We start from the raw sequence: 10,824 nt of genomic DNA, 5'->3' as shown, positions 1-10,824 counted from the left end.
GCACAATATATTTACACATGGTGTATGGTGATGGTGATAGTTTATGTGGAGTGGAGGGTCAGTAAGGGACAGCCGCCGAGGAGCGGGGGCACCGAGTAAGCTAGGGTGTTTAACACTCCACTGGTAGGTAGGGGATAAGTATAGGGTCAGCATTAGGTGACCCCTACCCCTGCCAAAATTTATCCTGAAAACACCATTGATATGCTCGGCGCACTGGTCCCTTTCACCTTTCTTCCACCTGTGTAATTTGTGGCTAATATATGTGACTGCACTGACAGTTTTTTAGTAAGTTGACTGAATAAAGATTTGATATTTTAAATAGGGATTTTTTCTTTTTGGTTTGGCAAAATATGCAAACGCCCACAGGGTGATGCGACGCCCAAGGGGCTAGATCCCCTGCTCATTTACATACAGAACACATAAGTAATAAAAACATTTTTATACATTCACATTACACAATATTACAAAACAGGGAACGGTAGGAAGGGGTTACTAGGCCACACATCCCACTGCTACTAGGTTAGAACACAAAAATTACCTGACAGGTTCCCTTTAAGTATCTGGGGCCCAATAAATACCATTAATGCTACCCAGTCCAAGAGATAGATGGATCTTATAGGTGAAGACCACCTCATTATGTACTATTACCTACTAAAATAAAGTAGTATAGTTCAGGCAAATAAAAAAATTGAAGTTTAATAAATACATGTTACACCTGTTGTAAAATAGGCAGACCTCTCACATGTGCAGTTTGCTTGATAAACCTTCCAGCTACTTTGTCTGAATTAGGAGTAAATTGATTGAAGATTACTTCTACCTGGGATGGTAGAAGACACTTATCTTGGCGATGGATAGGACAGCTAGAGGGGTTATGGAGGAGGCTGTTAATTTTTTTTTTGATAAGTGTAAATTCATCAATTTGCTGATAATTTATGGAAAGTAAATGATAACTCCCCGGCCTGTCTTTTTTTAAGAATTGGACTCACACCCTGGGTTGCAGACTGGCACCGCTGCAAAAAGAACTTGCGTTGACGTACACTTTATGCCATACATACACATACAGCTCTCCTACGGATAAAAACACAGCTCTCCTAGATACAGAAACAGCTTTAAAACATGCACACCATCTGTCCGGCCATTAGGCTCTGCCTGTCCTCACATGTGTCCGCCTCTGCCCTGGGGGTCAGCTGCCACAGTCCCAGTCACTGCCCTGGGAGTGGCACCTGGCGTCTGCCTCATGTCGGCTGCTTACTCAAGCCCTACCCAGGAAAAGGTAAGTCCGGATGCCCTGTTTGGTTCAGTGGGTCCACTTCTGCTTGCCGCCTTATTATCAACAGCGGCGAGCATTACAGTTTGCTCAGGGCATGGACGCTGCTAACTCCACTTCTCCGCTTTTGTCTGAACTGTACCGTGAGATTTTGCACACGCGAGGTCAGCAAAATCAACTTCTTGCCCACCTATGGTCAGTAAACATCTTGCCCACCTCTGTCCGCCTGAATGCTCCAGCCCCGCCTCCGTCTAAACGTTCCAGCTCCAGTCGTCTGAATCCGGACCTCTTCTGGTTGCTCTACCTTATTTTGATGGTGAGCCAAAACAAAGCCGAGGTGTCAAGAACCAGCGCGCTTAGCACTTTGAGCTGTTGGCCCATCAGTTTTCTTCAGACAGGTCCAATGTGGCATTCCTGATTTCGCACCTCAGGGGAGAGGCTTTTGCTTGCGTTAATCCCCTGTTGGACATAAATGACCCAATTACCACTGATATGCAGGAATTTCTGCAAGCCTTCCAGAGAGTTTTTGAGGACCGTTTCGACTCATCTTGGTTTCATCATCTCTTCTGTACTTGTGTCATGGAGTTCTGATAGTGGAATAATATGCAGTTCAGTTTTCCAACCTCGCTTCTAAATTAGGATGGAATGATCAAGCATTTGCGGCCACGTTTTGGGAAGTTCTATCTAAGAGAATCAAGAACAAACTGGCCGGTCATGATATACCCGCTTCTCTGGATGATCTTCTCTCCTTAGCCATGAGGGTCAGTTATATGTTCCAGGAATGATCCTTGGAGGTTTCTTGCAAGAAAGAAACCTATTCGCCTGTCTCCATCTTTCCAGAGGCCATTTGCTTCCCATCTTTCAATTTCCGCTCTGATTCGTAAGTCTTAGCAAGTGAATAGTATCAAAATGTCTGATCAACAATGTGAAAATCGCCGAGCATTAAGTCTATGTGGAGAAGCAGAGCACCTCGTCCAAACCTGTACTTTGAGGCCGGAAGCCTCTGCCTTGGCTCGGTAGGAGCAATCACCCTCGCGAAAGCAGTTCCTCTTATAGATTTTATCATGTTCAAAATCATAGTGATTATGACATAAATATCCACAATTAATGTATACATTACCATATTTTGAAATTCCTTCCAGGAATGTGACTGATTATGTGACTTGAAAGTGCCTACAGCTATAAAGAGTGTGCAGCATCCGTGCAGATCCTGCTATCTTTTTTTCCTACACCGCATCAATCAGATAGATCAGTGTAGGGCAGGAGGAAGAAAATAGTTGTTTAATTCACCAGGAAGGATGCTATCAGCGTTCTCCTCCATCAGAATAAGTTTCTCCGGCAATGTAAAACACACACTTTTTACCAACATTTATTGTTATCTTAAAGATAATGGAGCTAAAAAGTACATTCGTTTCTAATGCATTTTTGCCATGCATGTTGTCATTGGTAAATTTCAAGAGTTTAACCATGCTGGGTTCTTTTGTGGTGGCTTTAGCACTGATAAGTAGTTGTAGTTGTCACAATTTTGCTTACTATTTTAACATTCTTCCAGTAAATGTTGTGTGCCTGACTGCCTTTTTAGAAGGAATATTGAGTTGTATAGTTGGACGGTCACGTCGCTGATGTAAATCCATGGTATCCCGCCCACAGGGGCGTGATACCATGGAAAATATGCAAACGCCCACAGGGCGATGCGACGCCCAAGGGGCTAGATCCCCTGCTCATTTACATACAGAACACATAAGTAATAAACACATTTTTATACATTCACATTACACAATATTACAAAACAGGGAATGGTAGGAAGGGGTTACTAGGCCACACATCCCACTGCTACTAGGTTAGAATACAAAAATTACCTGACAGGTTCCCTTTAAGTATCTGGGTCCCAATAAATACCATTAATGCTACCCAGTCCAAGAGATAGATGGATCTTATAGGTGAAGACCACCTCATTATGTACTATTACCTACTAAAATAAAGTAATATAGTTCAGGCAAATAAAAAAATTGAAGTTTAATAAATACATGTTACACCTGTTGTAAAATAGGCAGACCTCTCACATGTGCAGTTTGCTTGATAAACCTTCCAGCTACTTTGTCTGAATTAGGAGCAAATTGATTGAAGATTACTTCTGCCTGGGTTGGTAGAAGATACACTTATTGTTACGGGGGGCTATCTGATAAGAACCTAAAGGAGTATCAGACAGTCAGGGTCCACCGTGCAAAGACTCTGCTGCAGACTATGGCAGAGTGCAATACCTCTGTTAACTCACAGAAGGATATAATAAGTAAGTAAAGCAATTCCTCCCTTACTTGGAGGGTGTGTGGAATGATCTCTGTTAATAATCACAGAGACAAATGCAATGTGTGCAAAATGGCACCTACCTAGGTCCGCTCTTCTAGTGGTGCAAAAGAGACGAACAGCAGCGTAAGCCGCACAAAGCTCCTACCTGCGTTCGCTCCACTAGTGTGCGAGGACACGAACCACTAGATATGGCACCTGCCTAGGTCCGCTCTTCTAGTGGTGCAAAAGAGACGAACAGCAGCGTAAGCCGCACAAAGCTCCTACCTCTGTTCGCTCCCCTAGTGTGCGAGGATACGAACAACTGCCAGACGCAGTATAAGGAACGTTACCCTAGCGGCAACGTCCACCTACGAGTAGAATCACAAGGCCCAGCCAGACCATGTGCCTCAGGCACCTGCCTATGTCCGCTCCCCTAAGAGGTAAGGATACGGACAGCAGCCGAAGCTGTAAGGTATAAGAACGCTACCCTGCCGGTAGCGCTCACCTAGCATAGACAGAGGAATGCCTAGAGGAACGCGCACAGAGCGTCTACTCATATGCATGAACCAAGAGGACTGAGCACCATGCGGCGTGTGTCAGGGTCTTATATAGACTCTGTGCCTCATCCAAGATGGAGGACACCAGAGCCAATCCGCTGCCAGAACGACAGGAGTGACGTCATGCTGGCCTATCACCGAGCAAGCCGTCACAAGCACATGACCAGCGACCAATCGGCATAGAAGATGTCAGAGACATGTGACCTCGTGTCAGCGATGATGTCACCCGCACATGTGCAATGGCTCCAAGATTGGACTTAGTCTCCGGCGCTCGCACATGTGCAGTAGCAAGAAATCTGGACTTAGTCTCTAGCGCTCGCACATGTGCAGTAGCAAGAAATCTGGACTTAGTCTCCAGCGCTCGCACATGTGCAGTAGCAAGAAATCTGGACATAGTCTCCAGTGCTCGCAGTAACCGTAACACTTATCTTGGCGATGGATAGGACAGCTAGAGGGGTTATGGAGGAGGCTGTTAATTTTTTTTTTGATAAGTGTAATTTCATCAATTTGCTGATAATTTATGGAAAGTAAATGATAACTCCCTGGCCTGTCTTTTTTTAAGAATTGGACTCACTCCCTGGGTTGCAGACTGGCACCGCTGCAAAAAGAACTTGCGTTGACGTACACTTTATGCCATACATACACATACAGCTCTCCTACGGATAAAAACACAGCTCTCCTAGATACACAAACAGCTTTAAAACATGCACACCGTCCGTCCGGCCGTTAGGCTCTGCCTGTCCTCACATGTGTCCGCCTCTGCCCTGGGGGTCAGCTGCCACAGTCCCAGTCACTGCCCTGGGAGTGGCACCTGGCGTCTGCCTCATGTCGGCTGCTTACTCAAGCCCTTCCCAGGAAAAGGTAAGTCCGGATGCCCTGTGTGGTTCAGTGGGTCCACTTCTGCTTGCCGCCTTACTATCAACAGTGGCGAGCATTACAGTTTGCTCAGGGCATGGACGCTGCTAACTCCACTTCTCCGCTTTTGTCTGAACTGTACCGTGAGATTTTGCACACGCGAGGTCAGTAAAATCAACTTCTTGCCCACCTATGGTCAGTAAACATCTTGCCCACCTCTGTCCGCCTGAATGCTCCAGCTCCGCCTCCGTCTAAACGTTCCAGCTCCGTTCGTCTGAATCCGGACCTCTTCTGGTTGCTCTACCTTAGTTTGATGGCGAGCCAAAACAAAGCCGAGGTGTCAAGAACCAGCGCGCTTAGCACTTTGAGCTGTTGGCCCATCAGTTTTCTTCAGACAGGTCCAATGTGGCATTCCTGATTTCGCACCTCAGGGGAGAGGCTTTCGCTTGCGTTAATCCCCTTTTGGACATAAATGACCCAATTACCACTGATATGCAGGAATTTCTGCAAGCCTTCCAGAGAGTTTTTGAGGACCGTTTCGAGTCATCTTGGTTTCGTCGTCTCTTCTGTACTTGTGTCATGGAGTTCTGATAGTGGAATAATATGCAGTTCAGTTTTCCAACCTTGCTTCTAAATTAGGATGGAATGATCAAGCATTTGCGGCCACATTTTGGGAAGTTCTATCTGGGAGTATCAAGAACAAACTGGCCGTTCATGATATACCAGCTTCTCTGGATGATCTTCTCTCCTTAGCCATGAGGGTCAGTTATATGTTCCAGGAATGATCCTTGGAGGTTTCTTGCAAGAAAGAAACCTATTCGCCTGTCTCCATCGTTCCAGAGGCCATTTGCTTCCCATCTTTCAATTTCCACTCCGATTCGTAAGTCTTAGCAAGTGAATAGTATCAAAATGTCTGATCAACAATGTGAAAATCGCCGAGCCTTAAGTCTATGTGGAGAAGCAGAGCACCTCGTCCAAACCTGTACTTTGAGGCCGGAAGCCTCTGCCTTGGCTCGGTAGGAGCGATCACCCTCGCGACAGCAGTTCTTCTTATAGATTTTATCATGTTCAAAATCATAGTGATTATGACATAAATATCCACAATCAATGTATACATTAGCATATTTTGAAATTCCATCCAGGAATGTGACTGATTATGTGACTTGAAAGTGCATACAGCTATAAAGAGAGTGCAGCATCCGTGCAGATCCTGCTATCTTTTTTCCTACACCGCATCAATCAGATAGATCAGTGTAGGGCAGGAGGAAGAAAATAGTTGTTTAATTCACCAGGAAGGATGCTTTCAGCGTTCTCCTCCATCAGAATAAGTTTCTCCGGCACTGTAAAACACACACTTTTTACCAACATTTATTGTTATCTTAAAGATAATGGAGCTAAAAAGTACATTAGTTTCTAATGCATTTTTGCCATGTATGTTGTCATGGGTAAATTTCAAGAGTTTAACCATGCTGGGTTCTTTTGTGGTGGCTTTAGCACTGATAAGTAGTTGTAGTTGTCACAATTTTGCTTACTATTTTAACATTCTTCCAGTAAATGTTGTGTGCTTGACTGCCTTTTTAGAAGGAATATTGAGTTGTACAGTTGGACGGTCACGTCACTGATGTAAATCCATGGTATCCCGCCCACAGGGGCGTGATACCATGGAAAATATGCAAACGCCCACAAGGCGATGCGACGCCCAAGGGGCTAGATCCCCTGCTCATTTACATACAGAACACATAAGTAATAAACACATTTTTATACATTCACATTACACAATATTACAAAACAGGGAATGGTAGGAAGGGGTTACTAGGCCACACATCCCACTGCTACTAGGTTAGAACACAAAAATTACCTGACAGGTTCCCTTTAAGTATCTGGGGCCCAATAAATACCATTAATGCTACCCAATCCAGGAGATAGATGGATCTTATAGGTAAAGACCACCTCATTATGTACTATTACCTACTAAAATAAAGTAGTATAGTTCAGGCAAAAAAAAAAATTGAAGTTTAATAAATACATGTTACACCTGTTGTAAAATAGGCAGACCTCTCACATGTGCAGTTTGCTTGATAAACCTTCCAGCTACTTTGTCTGAATTATGAGCAAATTGATTGAAGATTACTTCTACCTGGGATGGTAGAAGACACAGTTATCTTGGCGATGGATAGGATAGCTAGAGGGGTTATAGGGGAGGCTGTTAATTTTTTTTTTTGATAAGTGTAATTTCATCAATTTGCTGATAATTTATGGAAAGTAAATGATAACTCCCCGGCCTGTCTTTTTTTAAGAATTGGACTCACTCCCTGGGTTGCAGACTGGCACCGCTGCAAAAAGAACTTGCGTTGACGTACACGTTATGCCATACATACACATACAGCTCTCCTACGGATAAAAACACAGCTCTCCTAGATACACAAACAGCTTTAAAACATGCACACCGTCCGTCCAGCCGTTAGGCTCTGCCTGTCCTCACATGTGTCCGCCTCTGCCCTGGGGGTCATCTGCCACAGTCCCAGTCACTGCCCTGGGAGTGGCACCTGGCGTCTGCCTCATGTCGGCTGCTTACTCAAGCCCTTCCCAGGAAAAGGTAAGTCCGGATGCCCTGTGTGGTTAAGTGGGTCCACTTCTGCTTGCCGCCTTACTATCAACAGCGGCGAGCATTACAGTTTGCTCAGGGCATGGACGCTGCTAACTCCACTTCTCCGCTTTTGTCTGAACTGTACCGTGAGATTTTGCACACGCGAGGTCAGCAAAATCAACTTCTTGCCCACCTATGGTCAGTAAACATCTTGCCCACCTATGTCCGCCTGAATGCTCCAGCTCCGGCTCTGTCTAAACGTTCCAGCTCCGTTCGTCTGAATCCGGACCTCTTCTGGTTGCTCTACCTTATTTTGATGGCGAGCCAAAACAAAGCCGAGGTGTCAAGAACCAGCGCGCTTAGCACTTTGAGCTGTTGGCCCATCAGTTTTCTTCAGACAGGTCCAATGTGGCATTCCTGATTTCGCACCTCGGGGGAGAGGCTTTCGCTTGCGTTAATCCCCTGTTGAACATAAATGACCCAATTACCACTGATATGCAGGAATTTCTGCAAGCCTTCCAGAGAGTTTTTGAGGACCGTTTCGAGTCATCTTGGTTTCGTCGTCTCTTCTGTACTTGTGTCATGGAGTTCTGATAGTGGAATAATATGCAGTTCAGTTTTCCAACCTCGCTTCTAAATTAGGATGGAATGATCAAGCATTTGCGGCCACATTTTGGGAAGTTCTATCTGGGAGAATCAAGAACAAACTGGCCGGTCATGATATACCCGCTTCTCTGGATGATCTTCTCTCCTTAGCCATGAGGGTCAGTTATATGTTCCAGGAATGATACTTGGAGGTTTCTTGCAAGAAAGAAACCTATTCGCCTGTCTCCATCGTTCCAGAGGCCATTTGCTTCCCATCTTTCAATTCCCGCTCCGATTCGTAAGTCTTAGCAAGTGAATAGTATCAAAATGTCTGAACAACAATGTGAAAATCGCCGAGCCTTAAGTCTATGTGGAGAAGCAGAGCACCTCGTCCAAACCTGTACTTTGAGGCCGGAAGCCTCTGCCTTGGCTCGGTAGGAGCGATCACCCTCGCGACAGCAGTTCTTCTTATAGATTTTATCATGTTCAAAATCATAGTGATTATGGCATAAATATCCACAATCAATGTATACATTACCATATTTTGAAATTCCTTCCAGGAATGTGACTGATTATGTGACTTGAAAGTGCATACAGCTATAAAGAGAGTGCAGCATCCGTGCAGATCCTGCTATCTTTTTTTCCTACACCGCATCAATCAGATAGATCAGTGTAGGGCAGGAGGAAGAAAATAGTTGTTTAATTCACCAGGAAGGATGCTATCAGCGTTCTCCTCCATCAGAATAAGTTTCTCCGGCACTGTAAAACACACACTTTTTACCAACATTTATTCATAGTATCATAGTTTTTAAGGTTGAAGGGAGACTCTAAGTCCATCTAGTTCAACCCGTAGCCTAACATGTTGATCCAGAGGAAGGCAAAAAAAACCCCAATGTGGCAAACAAGTTCCAATGGGGAAAAAATTTCCTTCCTGACTCCACATCCGGCAATCAGACTAGTTCCCTGGATCAATACCCTGTCATAAAATCTAATATACATAACTGGTAATATTAGATTTTTCAAGAAAGGCATCCAGTCTCTGCTTAAATGTTAGTAGTGAATCACTCATTACAACCTCATGCGGCAGAGAGTTCCATAGTCTCACTGCTCGTACAGTAAAGAATCCTCGTCTGTGATTATGATTAAACCTTCTTTCCTCAAGACGTAGCGGATGCCCCCGTGTTCCAGCCACAGGCCTAGGTGTAAAAAGATCTTTGGAAAGGTCTCTGTACTGTCCCCTCATATATTTATACATTGTGATTAGATCCCCCTTAGCCTTCGTTTTTCCAAACTAAATAACCCCAAGTTTAATAACCTGTCTTGGTATTGCAGACCACCCATTCCTCTAATAATCTTGGACGCTCTTCTCTGCACCCTCTCCAGTTCAGCTATGTCCTTCTTATATATCGGTGACCAGAATTGTACACAGTATTCTAAGTGCGGTCGCACTAGTGACTTGTACAGAGGTAGAACTATATTTTTTTCATGAACACTTATACCTCTTTTAATACATCCCATTATTTTATTAGCCCTGGCAGCAGCTGCCTGACACTGTCCACTAAAGTGAAGTGTACCATCCACCCATACACCCAAGTCTTTTTCTGTGTCTGTTTTACCCAGTGTTCTACAATTAAGTACATAATCATAAATGTTATTTCCTCTACCCAAGTGCATGACCTTACATTTATCTACATTAAACTTCAATTGCCACTTTTCAGCCCAATCCTCCAATTTACATAAATCTCCCTGTAATATAAAATTATCCTCCACTGTATTGATTACCCTGCAGAGTTTAGTATCATCTGCAAATATTGAAATTCTACTCCGCATGCCCCCAACAAGGTCATTTATAAATATGTTGAAAAGAAGCGGGCCCAATACTGACCCCTGTGGTACCCCACTATGAACTGAGACCCAGTCCGAGTACGTACCATTAATAACCACCCTTTGTTTCCTATCACTGAGCCAGTTTTTAACCCAGTTACACATATTTTCCCCTATCCCCATTATTCTCATTTTATGTACCAACCTCTTGTGTGGCACCGTATCAAAAGCTTTTGAAAAGTCCATATACACAACATCCACTGCATTTCCCTGGTCCAGGCTTGAACTTACCTCTTCATAGAAGCTGATCAAATTAGTTTGACAGGATCGATCCCTCATAAACCCATGTTGATACTCTGTCATAAGGTTATTTTTCTTGAGATACTCCAGTATAGCATCTCTCAAGAAACCCTCAAGGATTTTACCAACCGTAGAGGTTAAACTTACCAGCCTATAATTTCCCAGCTCAGTTTTTGTCCCCTTTTTGAATATTGGCACCACATTTGCTATGCGCCAGTCCTGCGGTACCGACCCTGTTATTAAGGAATCTGAGAAGGTTAAAAATAATGGTCTATCTATCACAGAACTCAATTCCTGTAGTACTCTGGGGTGTATGCCATCCGGGCCCGGAGATTTGTCAACCTTAGTGATTTCGAGGCGGCGGCGTACTTCCTGCTGGGTTAAGCAGGTAATATTCAAGGGTGAATTTATGGTATCACTGGTCATGTCATCTGCCATGGCATTTTCTTGTATAAAAACCGTAGAAAAAAAGTCATTCAGCAGGTTGGCTTTACCCTCATCTCCTTCCACCATTTCACCAAGACTATTTTTAAGGGGGCCAACACTATCGCTTTTCAGTTTTT

Source organism: Anomaloglossus baeobatrachus, chromosome 2 (genome assembly GCF_048569485.1).
Source record: "Anomaloglossus baeobatrachus isolate aAnoBae1 chromosome 2, aAnoBae1.hap1, whole genome shotgun sequence".
In the NCBI taxonomy this organism is placed as follows: domain Eukaryota; kingdom Metazoa; phylum Chordata; class Amphibia; order Anura; family Aromobatidae; genus Anomaloglossus; species Anomaloglossus baeobatrachus.
Note: the sequence above shows the minus strand (reverse complement) of the source record.